The 12,283-nt window shown below is 37.2% G+C and overlaps 1 protein-coding gene and 1 long non-coding RNA gene across 5 annotated transcripts in view; one reads left to right on the forward strand and one right to left on the reverse strand.

Annotated features, from left to right (window-relative positions):
- LOC140522368 (uncharacterized) overlaps window positions 1–8,441 on the reverse strand; it is a 112,427-nt gene extending 103,986 nt beyond the window's left edge. Inside the window, exon 1 of one of the 4 annotated variants that reach the window (XR_011973314.1) lies at window positions 8,240–8,441. This is a non-coding gene — a long non-coding RNA (uncharacterized lncRNA). The remainder of the gene's footprint in view (window positions 1–8,239) is intronic. The other 3 variants (XR_011973312.1, XR_011973313.1, XR_011973315.1) reach the window with 3 other exon arrangements.
- Window positions 1–12,283, forward strand: part of PACRG (parkin coregulated) — a 583,000-nt gene that overhangs the window by 467,405 nt on the left and 103,312 nt on the right. The gene's annotated exons all lie outside the window — the stretch shown is intronic.

Consider the following 12,283-nt stretch of genomic DNA (forward strand, 5'->3'; position numbering starts at 1 on the left):
ATTGTCACCAGATCTAATTTTCTTTGGTTATTCTGATAAAGTGCATTCAGCAATTTGTTCCTACAAATGAAAATTTAAAACAGTATCCTCAGATTTATTCTTAGAGTCAGGGCAGGAGAACTTGGTATATGTAGACTTTATTTGAAATAAAATTATGAATTACCATTCCCAAATATTCAGTGCAATTACATAGCAAATAAGACTGTGAGTATCTTAGAAAAGGCTAGCTCTAAATCTGCACATTCCATATGGATGTCACAGAGAAGAGAGCTGTGATTTCAACAGCAAAGCTGTCAGGCATTTAAAAGCATATGGAAGTGGCCTGTTTGGGTCCACATACCTTCAGTGGTGTTTCCTTTTATTTTCACAGTTTTCTAGTTTATTGCCATCATCTATGCGAGTATGACTTAATAGTCAATTTGAATTTCAATGAGGTTAAACTAGTTGTATTCATGTTTGTAATCCAGCATGTATCTCAAAATTTGGCCTCAAAAGTGTATCTGATTTATCATACAGGGTAAAGTTAAAACTAGAATAAAGAATTAGAATAGCTTTGATTCACAGACTGGTGCTGAGGATCATTGCTTTTTTCTAAGATGCAATCCTTTATGACCTGTCAAGGCTAGATGTAAGATTTTATAAACAATACAAATTAGAAAAAGAAAAATATTAGAGATCAAAATTCAAGCCAGAAGTTGCTTCTTTCAAATCATTAGCCCAGACTGTCAAAAATAATATTATTTCCTGCTGCCATTAGTATTCAAAATATTAAGTAAGCCATTTCAATGTCAACAAATATATCAAAGTAGAGTAATAAATCTACGTTCTATGCTGCTACTTTTGATGCAGTGTCAGATTTAATGCTTCATTGGTTATATGTATAGTTTGATATTCACTGCCTTTACTATAGCTTCCTGGGTTTTTAGTGCTGAACAAAAATAACAAAAAAGCCTCCACAAAATCCTGATCTACTAAAATATTCTTTATAATTCAGCAGATCACTTTTCTTTGTGTGCCGTAAAACATGAACTAATTTGAAGGAAGGTATGGTTTGAGATTTACATTTCATTAATAAAATCTCTATCCAAAACTGTGTGAATTAGCATCTCCTAGTAGAAATGGTAACACATTATTTGGGGTGAGGAGAGAAAAAGAGAAGGTAACTTTCCACCTTAAAATAATTGTCTATTGTCTTATAAGTTGGCTTATTATGTAGAAAATGACATGAGCTGGTATGATAGGATAGTCTCCCTCCCTACTGGGGGCATTTCTTCTTACCATTGGCTTCCTTCAAAAGTCAGAACCAAAAGGAATGGACAGATAAGCTCTATTTGTAGGCAACTACAAATAGAAGAACCAGTCAGAGAAATCTATACAGGAACTCTCCTCACATTCCTTTACTGAATGAGGTGTGAGCATTATGTTATGTACATCCTTTGGATAACCTCCATTGAGTTTGATTTGGGTGAGTTTAAGAAAGGAAATAGTGGGCTACCGTTAGCATTTAACCATATGGTAAAGAGTGGATTTGAAATGAAACTTTTCATCACAGTGAATATTTTCCCCCATAGCCCATAACAAAAAGCAATTGGAATGATTTTAAATAGTATTAATGTGATATACTACCTTAATAAGAAAGCAGGTCTTTTTGAAAGTACTGAAAGATAGAGTTTGGCATATTGGGTTGGCAATGGTCATAAACTGATCTTATAATCTGTATATGGATTTAGGAAGGAATAAATTGTAACACATAATTATTATATAGCAGTGAGTAGCCACTATTAACAATAAATGATTGTTAATATTGGCAAGTTATGGTACAAAGATTACCTAATTTCACAGATGAAGATAGCACAAAATAAGACAAGTACCTAATGTTTATTCTAAAGGAGTATTATGTCCTTACAAGGTTTTTTTAATTTCCTTTTTATTGATTTTTTCCATAATGTATGAAATAAATATATATCAACCTAATAAATTCTTGCACAAGGCACAAACAAATTTTATTTACAACTTTCTATACAGAGACTGTTGCAAAGGAAATCATGCATAGAAAATTCCTACCTGTAAACTTTCACACAGGCTACATGGAAGTAATATTTGTAAAGTATTTAGCATGATGCCACAGCAGGTACTATATGAATGCTTATTTCTTCTCCCACCACTCTTCTATACTATATATTTCCCATAACCTTTCCATCTTTTAAAAGTAACTCAAAACCTACTCTCCTTGTGAAGCTTTCTCTGTCTTAATAGAATAAGGTGAAGATAGCCTCCTAAATTTAATACTACTGATCCTTCCAAGGTGGAAATGTTTTCCTCTTTGGACCTCTCATAGCACTTTTCTATGCACTTATCACACCCAGCTTTATATGATTGTTATTTGTGGTATCTCCCCTAAAGAGCTGTAAGCTCTTTGAGGGCAAGGATCCTACTTAATTCAATTCACAAATATTGAAGAAACCCTAGTATGGTGCAAGGCACTGGACTAGATATTAGGGATTGAGACAGACAGACAGACAGACAGATAGATAGATAGATAGATAGATATAAAATATAGCCACAGCTATAGAACGCTCACAAAGTTGCCAAGCAGCCAATCAATCAACAATCACTAATTAAATGTCTATTATTTTCTGTTCTATAAAAATAAAAGTGAAAAATAGTAACAAGTACCATGACAACAAGAAAACAATAGTAATAGTTACATTTTTATGTACTATATCAGGCTCTGTGCTAAGTGCTTTACAATTATTATTATTACAATTATTCCATCATCTGATCCTCACAATAACCCTGGGAGGTAGGTGCTATTATTATAGCCATTTTGCATATGAGGAAACTGAGACACAGAGAAGCTAAGTGATTTGCCAAGGGTCACATGGCTAGTGAGTGTCTGAGCCAAATTTCAAACTCCATTCTTCTTGACTTGAAACCCCACACTCTGTCCACCATGTCACCTAAGCTGCCCTTACTTGTGTAGCTTTTTAAAAGTTTTGTCAAAGTACTTTCTCTATGACTACCCTGTGCAGTACAGGTAACATAAGTCTCATTCCTGTTTTATAGAATAAGAAACCTGAGTCTCTGAGAGTGAAGGTACACACTGGATCACAGAGTGATTAAAGATATGTCTCCTAACCTAATGGTCTAGGGCTATTTCCAGTACATCATGCTCTCTCCCTTAGCACCCCACCATGTATTACACACAATATTGACTGAATATTTAAAGAATTCATAGAATTCTTCAGCTCATAGGTGTCAGTGATCAACAAGTTAATAAAATATGCCTTTTTGGACACCTCTGTTTTCAGCCTAATTGTTGGGTTAAGTTATGGTTGGTGTCTCCATTGGGGATATTAGCACATTTGAACAGTGTTTGTTGAGCCTGCCTAAGTGATAAATTTTTCTTCTTTTAAAGCACATCATTTAATGACATAACAGTCAGATAAATCATAAAATTAAGAACAAAGGTACATTATAAGAAAAGTACAACCTCATGATTTGCTAATCATTGAAAGATTTTTGACTGTGGCAAATATATTTGTCTCTCTGGGTAGATTTCTTTCCAGTTTTCTTTCGGATTGTAAATTCTCACAGAACAAGGATATGTTGCAGGTACATAATCTGCAAAATCCCTAGGGGATATAGCATGGTACCATGATGAATGCTCAATAAATATTGATCATGATGACAATGAAAATTTTATTAGCAGAGTTGTCATAAAATGGTAGTTAATGAACCTCTAAAAGGCAAGAAGTACCACAAAAGATAAAATTAATGCATGTGCCATGTACATCAGAAGCCAATACCAGTGCTTCACTGCTATTGGATAGAGTTGATAATCTGTCTATCGTTCAGAGCTCACAACCCTGAATGAATAAAACAGAGTTTCCCAGCATGACCACACAGAATCATTAAATGTCTGATCTGAAAGGAGCTTTAGAGACCACCTAGTTCAATCCATTATTTTACCAATGAGGAAATTGAGGCCTACAGGGATTAAGTGACTTGCCCAAGCTTTATAACTAAGTGACAGAACCAGCAATCAGAGGGCAGTGTTCTTTCTGCTGTACAGCAGTGTCTTGAGGGACAATCTAACCAGAGCATTATAAAATTCACATTGAGTTACACAACAAACTGTGTAAGTCAATGAAGCCCCATGATTTTATTATTTTTGTAAATACACTCCCCTTAACACCTGTGAGTTCTCTACATGGTAGGTGCTTAATTACAAAGTAATATGTGGTAGAAGGACGAATTAATCAATACAAGCCAAAGGCAGTTCATGCAAGTGTCAGAGAGAGTATACTTGATTAACAGGATCCTGGTCACTTGAATACTCTCATTTTATTAAGATAACATCAACCAGACTTGAAGTTTCTGAAAACATAAAAAATTTCTACTCTAAGTAATATTGACATAATAAAAGTCTCCATTATTTCAAGGAAGCTGGGTTTGATGTACACAACCATAATGACAGAAGCATTTCATGCTGACCTTTTCTTAACATGGATCTGGAAACTTCTCCAGGCAATGTGGTGACTCTTTCACATTTATGTGCAAATGACACAACTACCTCACATTTCAAGGGAACAGTTAGTAGTCCTGGATACAATTCCAAAATTGTTTGATGAAAATATTAGAGACCTGATTTGAATAGCACTGTCTACCACACCAGTGTCACAATTCTGAACTTCTATTTCCAGGACCTGTAACCATTCTAAAGAATCAAGTTGTTGGTTGGTGAGTCATTTCAATTGTGTCTAACTTTCTGTGACCCTGATTGGGGTTTTCTTGGCAAACATTCTGGATTGGTTTGCCATTTCCTTCTCCATCTCATCTTACAGAGAAGAAAACTGAGGCAAACAGTGTTAGAGTTACACAGCTATTAAGTGGCTGAGGTTGGGTTTGAACTTGGGTCCTCCTGAATCCAGGCCCAGTATTTTATCCACTGTTCCATCTAGATGCCCGTGTACTCAAGTTAGGTTGAAAAAAATCTCCTTCTCTGTCTTTCCAAATAACCATGAACCTCACAACTTCGCCTATTTTTTATAGTCTCTTTTATTACAATCCTTTTCGGAGTAAGGTCTTTGCTGTATTTATCTTTATATCCCCCTTAAAGCACTACATAAAAGCTAGCAAATAGCAGATTCTTAATAAATGTTTGCAGAACTCATTGACTAAAAGCAGGATCTGAATTTTTAAAGATTTCTCTGTTTGGTGCAGTACTTAGAAAGATTCCATTTGGGCACATTCCTACATGATGGAAGGATAGAGAAAGGAGATTTAGAAGAGAATAACCTAGAGTATACCGAGATGACTGCCTGTGTCTTAACACATGAACCAATAATCAACAACAAACTATTTCATAAAAGCATTTTGTTCAACATTGTGTAATTGGTTTTAGTGAAAAGTAACTTCTTGCCAAAATGTTTCTTTGCCATCTTGTAAAGAGGTGAAACGTTTGAAGCTTGAGTCTTGCTGTTTTACAACACATTGTAGCGAGGGTGGAGCATCACTGGAAGTTTGTCTAGCAACATTAGCTAGGAGAGGCAGAACATTCTGAACAAGGAGTCAGAGGACTCAGGTTTGATGCTGCTAGAAAGCTGTGTGATCATGGGCACTGCCTTACCCTCACCAAGCCCCAACTTCATCTGCAAAATGGAGATAATGATGACCAAGCTAGTTCCCTCACAATGTTGCTGTGGGCAAGACAATTTGTAAACTTCCAATCATTACCTAGAGTTAAATCAGGGAGTGAGAAGAGATTCTACTAGAAAACAACCTGCTCCAGGTCTGCAATCTTATTGAATACCTTTCTGTATACATGATTTCTAAACCACCAAAGCAATATATAATTGTGTTAAGGGTAGATTTAATGTTTATAGTATTTTGTTCTAATCTAATTCCTTGAAAACTGATCATCCATAAATAATACATGAGATAATGCTTGATTAACCATAATATTCAGTTAACCAGAACATGCTGGACCAGGACCATGGTATAATACAGAGATGGGACTATTTTGTTAGCTGTCAGGTTCTTTCTTAGAACCTCCAGAAATGTACATATAACAATCCTTTCACTGTGCTATGTGGCCTCCCCAAACAACTTCATCATTGTTTGCTTGAGTTAAAAATAATAGTACTAAAACCAATTTAAAATATAACTTGAGCCAGGCATGATGACACATGCTTGCAATTTGTGCTACTGGGGAGGCTGAGGCTAGTGGTTCACTTGAGCTCAGGAGTTATGAGCTGCAACAGGGCTAAATCCTGATTAAGCCTGTACTTACTCTGACACCTGTGTGGTAAGCCCCTGGGAGTGAGAGGGCTACTAGGCTGCTTAAGGAAGGGTGAATGGATACAGGTCACAAACAGAGCAGGTTATAGCTTCCCTGCCAATCAGTACTGGTACTGGGCACACAGTTCCTGCAGCCTAGATGATACAGGGGAACGTCAGCCTTCCAAATAGATAGTTAGATGAATAAATAAAAAATAAAGTCCAGTTTGATAAAGATGTTAACTTGTTAGAGCTTTCAAAATGTAGAAAAATTAAATTGAACTCAGGTGATATAGCTGCATGATCAAAGTGTTTTCCAACTGTGTGATATTTTTTTACTCTAAATGCTTTTCCTTTCTCTGTATTGATTGTATGCCTAACACAAAATAAAATGAAGTAGAAAATATTTCTGATGAATCATACAGTTTGATCCATGCCAGTGGCCTCTGAAAGTCAGACGAAGCTATGTTTCAAATAGCCTTAATAATGTCAGTTGCTTTAATGTCTGTGCTTTCTGAAATTAGTGACAAACTATGTGATTCTGTAACAATTGCAAAATATTTAAAAGATCACAACCTTTCAATTTCAGCACAATCTATATAGACTTTTCTTTCCTCCCTTATTAGGTTAGGACCTTATGTAATGTGACCATATGCCACAGTTCTGATATTAAGCCTCTCTTCCTTTGACGTTCATGTTCATTCTGAGGACATTGTTTTTAAATGTTGGGAAGGTGTGGAAGACAGCAATAAGAATGAGGAAGAAAGGGGAAAAAAAAGCAGATGGCAAAAGACAATACCTTTGGGCATTTTCACACATAAGAAAATGCATGACATAAAAGGTATAAGTAAAAGTAAGATTGTTTCTTGACCACCGGGACAGGCTAAATAATGAAGAATTAATGGAAATGCAGGGGCAGGGAGAGGAGAAAAAAAATCACAGCAGGACATTTTACAGGAACATTCTGTGGTATGAGGAGAAATAGAGTCCAAAATACAAACCTGTCGAGCAAAAGAGAAAATGAAGCATTCATACTGTTTTTCATGACTTCAAGCCCCATTGAGTTAATCAGTCAATGCAAACACCAACTTCATAAAAATATATAATTTGATAATTCCCAGGAATAATACCATATAATTCCCATTCATTATTCAGTTTGTAGTGTTTTTCAATAAAGCACAGCTTCCTAAGAATGAACTATGTGATATAATATTCTACTGTGGTTAACAAAGACTGCCACTTTATGATATTCAGTTTGTTTGCTTTCTCCCTCTTCACTTAATTGAATCTCATAGTAATTAATATAAATACACTGATTATCTAAATTTGGCTGTTTATATTGGGTCTTTAAGAATTTTTACCCCAACTAATTCACATTTAGTAGAATTCTGAAATAATCATCTTCATTCAACAAATAAGTAATTTCAAAAGGGCCTCTGCAAATGACACCCATGATTACTAATGGTATTCCCTCAGCCACTGATATTGAGCCTAAATCAGTATTGATCCCAAATTCCAAAGGCCCACAGTTAAAAATTACTTTTGTAACATTGCTAGGAGATACAAGAATAGACTAACCCAGGACCTGGTCCCTTTTCTCTTTGGCCCTTGTCCTGGGCCATTGGGCTCATTAAAGAACAAAAGTTCTAGGGGAATTCTGGTTTTGATTACCCTTCCTGGTCTTTCTTTCACCTGCTTGTAACTTTGCACCAGTTTAGAAAGTGGTAGCTGTGAGCTCCAGGGGGTTGGTAAGTTATTTGGGGATGCCCATTGTTCCTCTGCCGCGCCCCGACCTGGGCCAGCTTTTGAGTTCCATTTACTCAAGCCCTGGAAGGTACTTCCCTACTTTCTACATTCCCCTAAAAAAATCTCACAAACAAAGCCACAGCTCTAAATTAGTTTTATGTTATCAGAGAAGACAAAATAGAACAGAAAGGGAAATGAATAGAAAACTCACCGAGGATGGGAATACACACAGATAGTGGAAGACACAACAGTCTGAGATTTTTCTGACTACAGGAAGCAGGAAAGGGCTTCCTGCATAGATACCCAAGGAGGGGAAAGGGGGTGGGGATATCATTAATCTGTACTTCCTCCTTTGGCTAAACTGAAGGAAAAAAATGTCTCTGAGGATCCTGTTACACGAACCAAATTGAGCCCATACCCACAGTGCCCACACCTTCCATACCACAGCATCTCTACAATGAACAATGCTTGCGATCTTTCTTAATGAAAATACTTAAATGAAAATTCGGGGTGCCAAAGTCACCCAACGTGTCTCCCTTTCTCCCAAGATGGATTATCTGCCTCATCCTCCTGAAACCTGCCATTCCCTCCTAACCTCTACCTTCCTCTTCCACAAACTCTCCACAAATCAGTCACTACACACACACACACACACATATCCTCTCTCTGTCTCTCTCTATCTCTCTCTGTCTGTCTCTCAATCTCTCTCTCTCTCTCTCTCTCTCTCTCTCTCTCTCTCTCTCTCTCTCTCTCTCTCTCTCTCTCTCTCTCATATATCTCTCTCTCTTTCTCATATCTCTCCAAGACATCCTGTGCTGTATGTACATCCTGAAAATTCTTGTGTCTGCAAAGTAGAGATATATTTGTTTATTCATTCTTTTGTTATTTCTTTCTTTCATTTAATAGGTCTTTAAAGAAAGCCTTTCTCAATCCCTCTTAATTCTGCTTTCCTTCTCTTAATTATTTCCTGTTTATCCTGTATTTGGCTTGTTTATGTATATATGTGTTTGCATATTTTCTCTCCCATTCGATTGTTAGCTTTTTGAGGGTAGGAATTTTCTTTGCCCCTTTTTGTATCCCTAGCAGTTAGCATAGTGCTCACCTAATAAATGTTTATTGATTGATTATTTTTTTATTTGTTTATACATCTAGTTATCTGTTAATTTTATAAAATGTATTTGTTTATGTTTATTATATCACTGTGGGTACTCTTTTCACTAATGTGTTTGGCAACACTTTCATATCTTTTCATTCTGTGCAACTTTTGTCTGTGTCCTTTGATAAATCTTTCAGGGAGGAGCCATGCAGTGCACTGGAAATCTTCCTCTGATTTCTTCCATATCTGGAAGGGGATTTCTGGGGTGGAAAATGTGGGGAGAGAGGATTGGGAAGAGGTTCACCAGTGTATCACATAGATCATCCTTCTCTTACCCTTTTGATGCAACCAGCCCGCTTCCCTTTGTGGCTATACATAGTTGTGATGATATCTCTTCTACCATACAAACTCATGAAATAGTTTACCAATGTGATCAAGGGCATGATTCATACCAATGGAGAGACTACTGACGCTAGTAATTTTTGGAAGGATGGAAGTGTTCTTTAGCCTGAACTTATACATAATGTATTTAGTGATGCTTATTTATCTTACCCTATTTTTTGAAACATCTATTAAATGTTTTTGAATACTTTATTTTAAATAAAAATTTTATTTTTTCCTTAAGCAGAGTTCATGATGCCTCTAGAGATTATATGAACTCAGGTTTACTCCCCAGTCACCTGTTAAATCAGCTCCCCAGTGAGTGTTGTGTTTTACATTGTAAGCTCCTTGAGGACAGGGACTGTCTTTTTGCTTACATTTGTATTACCCGCACTTAGCATCCTGCCTACCTAGCACTTAGTTAGATGTATTAATAAATACATCTTGACCACATCTAAGCAAGAGGACCTTGAGCTCCCTAGTCCCCTCTACTTCACACCTCAAAATCTTTCTGTCTTATACCACATTCTTTCCTTTTCTGTTTTAGTCTCTAAGAAGGGGTAAGTCCTTCTTCTTGCCCAGAGCATTCCCTGTATTTATGTCCCCAATCCTATCTCTTCTCTCTTCCTTCAGCTTTCCCTTATCTACTGACTTGAATGAGCATGTAAAGCACAATGGACTCGGAGTTAGTAGACACTTGAAATGAATCCCACCTCTAACGCTTCAGAGTCTAATGGCTCCCTTACTCCTCCAGGATCATATAGAAAAAAACCTTTGGTTTTGAACCCTTCCTACCTTGATCTCCTCCTCCATTTTTCTTCTTCCACCTTACTCCCTTTCACATGCTCAATGATTCAGTGACCCTGACCTTGTGGTGCTCCTCACACACAACATTCCATCTGCCAACCATGAGCATATAATTGGCTATTCCCCATGCCTGGAATTCTCTTGCTCTTCATCTCTAATTCCTGGTTTCCCTGACCTAAAATGTCACTACCTAAAAGAAGCCTTTCCTGGAACCCCTTAATGCTTCTAGTGGCTTTCCTCTAAGATTTTTCTCCAGATGTATGTATGTGTGTATATATGCATGTATATACACATACACGTGTATGTCTATGTTTATATGTATATTTGTACATAGTTGTTTTCATTTTGTCTCTCCCATTAAACTAGGAGCTCCTTGAGAGCCAAGACGATTTATTCCTGTTTTCGTATCCCTAGGGCTTCACACAGTGCCAGGTGCAGGGGTAGGGAACCTGTAGCCTTGAGGCTACATGTGACCTCTAGGTCGTCAAATGCCAACATTTAACTGAATCCACACTTCACAGAACAAATCCCCTTAATAAAAGGATTTTTTTGGTAAAACTTGCCCTCAGATAAAAGGCCACATCCAGCCCTTGCCTTCTAGGCACATGCCTTCAAGGCTGAAGTTTCCCCACCCTTGGTGCATAGTAGATGCTTAATGAATCCTTATTGACTTGGCATAAAGGAAGTGTGACCTGGGCAGATCACTTAAACTTCTTTCATCCTCACTTTCCTCATCTCTACAATGGGGATGACAATATCAGCAGTACTTCTCTCCCAGGGCTGTTAAGAGGTGCAGTTGAGAAATGGATATGTATTTTGAAGTAATTAACTATCAGGTTGGAATGTATTGTCTTTATTGACATATAAATTAGAACATAGGAATAAAGAAGTAAATATACATGGCACTCTGAAAATAATCTATTCTTTCTATCTTGTGGGTCTTTCCCGGTTCTTATGTTATCACTCCTTTTTGTTGTCACTTTGAGGAAGGTAGGGAATCTGAATATAAGAAGCTGTGAAGCAGTAACTTCTCCCCCCCCCCCCCAAACAAGCCAAGAGGTAGACTCTCCTTTTTTTGGACTGACTACAGCCAGCACATAAAAGGAAGGAGTTGGAGCCTAGCTATTCTTGATGCTGAGAGGAAAAAGGAAGAGAGCTATTCAGGACCTCTTCACAGAAGCACACTAAAGTACCTTTTCCTTTGTGCCTGTGTTTGTGTTCTTCTTTGTGTGCTGAGTTAGGCTAAGCCCCATGAGGTCTTGGTGGTGCAGAATAATAATACAGTCTTGGAAGGCTCTGAGAGGTCATGGCAATAATGTCATCAGTGCCACAAAGACTAGCAAAAGCTGCCTTGAATGTGGGTTTCTTTCTACATTAGGGCATGCTAAAGTCAGAGGTCACAGTTCCCTGGCACTTTTTAAGGTATTAAAATTCATTGAATGCATTCATTGTACACTAGTCTAAGCAACAGGGATATACATGTAGCCCCTTATTAGTAAGGGGACTAATGAGAAGAGGAGGTGTATTTTTTTTTCCTTCCCCAGTTGGAAGGAAGGACTGATAGTTGTCAGATGGAAGTTGCACAGGATAAAGAAAGGAAATTTTTGAGGCCCAGGGTGTAATAAAATGCCAAGCCAGTGGTCAGCTGATTATAGGGCAAAGGTCTTGAACTCTGTGTGTGTGTGTGTGTGTGTGTGTGTGTGTGTGTGTGTGTGTATCATGAGTATTTAGAGCCTTATTTGGCTCTAAATCACTGATGTAATTAAAAAGTGGTTTATTTAGATACAAGTTGCTTCCTCACTGAAACCTGGTGAATTTACCCCCTTGCTACTTCCTCCTCTTCTCTATCTCACCATTGTCTAGTAAATTGGCTAGGGAATTTCCGGCTCCTTTAAATCTTATTATTTGCTTTCTGTAGTTTTATAATGAGTTTGTCCTTGAGAAAAAGATAAACTCATTTTTATTGTATTC

Source organism: Notamacropus eugenii, chromosome 2 (genome assembly GCF_028372415.1).
Source record: "Notamacropus eugenii isolate mMacEug1 chromosome 2, mMacEug1.pri_v2, whole genome shotgun sequence".
NCBI classification, from domain to species: domain Eukaryota; kingdom Metazoa; phylum Chordata; class Mammalia; order Diprotodontia; family Macropodidae; genus Notamacropus; species Notamacropus eugenii.